Raw genomic sequence first — 3,210 nt, 5'->3', positions numbered from 1 at the left:
CAAGTTGTTTGCGAATTACAACCAATTTGGCAAAATGTTGACGAAAACTTTGAAAATGTGTTGAAGATAATTGCAGAAAACTTTGACAAAACACTACCCTGAAATGCAACGAAAAAACCACATGGTTTTCAATACTACTTTGGACAACAAAGTTCGTGGAAGAAATACAAAAATGTGGAAATTTTTTAATAATCAATTGAAAATCCTTATAATAATTGGTAAGTAAAACTAAAACACGAAATGAAAACTTTAAGGAAGTCACTAAACTCAAATCTCTTTGCAGAAGACTAAAATATTTGGATGCTGATTCTTGGACACATTAAGAGGCTGGCCGATGAACAATGGTAGTGGCTTATCGAGAAGAGAAAGTTTCCATAAATCAAAATGCAACCAAAAAAACTTGGCATTTATGCTTTTCCATATCAACAACTACTGGATCATAATTCGCATCACATCGATAGTTTAATTTACATCGCATCATCGGTTTAATTTGTTATTTTGTGAATTGAAATTAATGGAAATTTATTCCAATTATCTGGTCATCAAGTTCCTGAAAATTGCCAGTATTTTAATAACAACAATTTTGTAACACCAACGTTCTTGAGGAAATCACGAAGTACGTGGTCAGTTGGAAGAAATACAAATTGGTAAGTCAAAATAAAAAGTGAAATGAAAACATAATGGAAATCACAAAACTCGATTGTTTTGCAGAAAACTAATATCATTGGATGGTATATTCTTGGAAGATGTTGGCCGATGAAAAACCAATGAAGGAAACAACAAAGAAAAGTTTTCAGAAAACTTACAAAGTGCAACCAATTAAAACAAAGTGCAACAATTCCTATATCAAGAACTTCTGGATGAAAATGTGCATTACATTAATTTACATCCCGTCATCAGGTTGATATTTTGTGATTTCCTCTTGCTGGAATCTATTCTAACACACAAGCCAGCAAGTTCCTCGATAGTAATTATTTCAAATTGCCAGCATATTAATTAATAGTTATTTGACACCAACATTATGGAGGAAATGGAATTATACATGTAAAAATGTTTAAGATATTTAAAGTTGTATTCATAGTTTTATTTATTAATACGTTTAATAAGATAATTACATTTTGATTGGTATTATATTATTATTTTTATATATTATTAATGTTATTTTTAAGATTATTATATTTGTTAACGAAAAAAATAATAAAATTTACAAAATCCCTAGAAATTGACTTTCAGTTAGAACTAGGATTGACTTTCATACAAATTGTGGTTTGAAAGGATTCGCAACAATGCTAATTTTTTATTTTTCTCACGTTGAAAAATGTTTGAGAAATTATTGAGTAGCGATGCATTTCAATTTGAGGATTATAATTGAGAAATTATTGCTATTGTGTTGAATTTTACTGTTGAGGGTAATGACTGTTTTTTGTTGAGAACGCGATTTTCTCAACAATTTCTCCTTTGAAAAAATGTTTGAAAAATTATTGAATTTTAGTATTTTTCAAACGTTTGTGTTTATTGGGATATAGAAAACTACACAGTTTGAAGAGAATGCTTAGAATTTTGTTTGATAATGTAAATGGCAGAATTGACCGAATTGTTTTATGCGCTTTACAGACTATCAGTTATTCCGGACGACATTGCTCGTGTCGAACATATCCCATATATTGTGCACAATATAAGTTAAATCCGAAAACATAATCGATACTGCTGCATGTTTATGGGATCGATAACACATTTACACTGACATTCCGTCCGGAATAACTGATAGTCTGTAAAGCACATTACAAAAACCAGCTAAATTCGCCCAAAAAATAGGCAAAAAAGCTAAAACATAGCCAGAAAAACCGCTAAATATTTTTCGTATCAAAATTCACATTTTTGATACAAATTAAAAAAGGAAATTTATTAAAATCAGCGTAAATGTTGGTTACTATGCCAAAATTTTACTGGAATCCATTCGTTTACTCCAAAAAAATAGCAAAATGTGTTATAGATAAGTTGCAGGTTTTTACTGAATTCATATTTCCAACTAAAAATGTCCATGAGGATGCACAAAATTATTAGAGTTTTTAAATCATAAAAAAATGATATGTGCAATATGTTATATTGCACAATGTCAATTGGAGGTGCATTAAAAATTTCAATCTGTTTAGTTTTGAGTTAATGGTAAATGGGTCCAATTTTGTTAATATTAACAAAGAGAGTAAAACCCATTCTTACTTGAAAATGTATGTTTATTTTAGAAAATTTTAACTAAAATCGTTTTTTAATTGCAACATGTTACAAATAAGCTAATACTTTTTATCAAATTGAAGAAAATTTAATAAAAATATTTGTTTCTGTTGTTGAATGAAAATTTAGCGCTACACGAGGTTCAAGACAGGTAAAATTTTACTAAAATTTAAGGTGGAATTACATACCATGCGATCATGCGTGCGTACGGTATATGCTATTGTTAAAATAGTTAAAATGTGGGAACTACTATTGTTTACTTGTTTATTTACACGGTAAAAGTAACGAATGCATATGACGCATGAAATTGACGAACTTTTAACTTTTTAATGCGTTAGGTGCGTTGACACCATTAAACAAAATGTAAACAAATGAAAAGTATTCTAATACCTCATTCACATTACACTTCCAAAATCCACTTTAACTAGATTTCAACTGTCATTTGCCTTATAAAAAGGGGATTTCAAATCCACTTTTACTCGATTTCGAGCGTAATGTGAATGAGCTATTAAATATGGACGAGGATTTAGTGAGGAAGTCAAAAAAGTAAAGTCCTATACTTTAAAAAGTGCGTGGAATACAAAAAGTAATAAAAAGAGCAGAGGCAAGGAATACAATCAACAAATTTATTGGTGTTGCTGTGTAATTCAATTGAAGAATCGTATTCGTCAACGATTTCGAATGCAATATGTGCTCGCATGACTTATGAACTCAATTTATTTTATTTTTTGGTAAAATTGTGTACTTTTGCTCATTTTGAGTTCACTTTATTAAAGTAAGGAACAAATTGTTCAAATAACGAACATTTGATCACATTGTGCAAAATTTAAATAAAATCAACTACATTTCACGAAGTAAAATAAAGTTAGGTTAGCGCCCTTTTTTGAATGTAATTATTAATTTAATAAGGTGAGAATGTTTCAATAACATAAAATAGTAAATAAGGACACCAAAATGAGTCAACAAATTTATTAATGT

The 3,210-nt window shown here is 29.2% G+C and overlaps 1 long non-coding RNA gene across 1 annotated transcript; it reads left to right on the top strand.

Moving 5' to 3' along the window:
- Positions 1-219: 219 nt before the first annotated feature.
- Positions 220-1,222, top strand: LOC142240376 (uncharacterized). Its single transcript, XR_012723251.1, has 2 exons — positions 220-647; positions 712-1,222. It is a non-coding gene; the product is annotated as an uncharacterized LOC142240376 (long non-coding RNA).
- The last annotated feature ends 1,988 nt before the right edge of the window (positions 1,223-3,210 follow it).

Source organism: Haematobia irritans, chromosome 5 (genome assembly GCF_050003625.1).
Source record: "Haematobia irritans isolate KBUSLIRL chromosome 5, ASM5000362v1, whole genome shotgun sequence".
Classification (NCBI taxonomy): domain Eukaryota; kingdom Metazoa; phylum Arthropoda; class Insecta; order Diptera; family Muscidae; genus Haematobia; species Haematobia irritans.
This window is presented reverse-complemented; position numbering and strand designations above follow the sequence as displayed.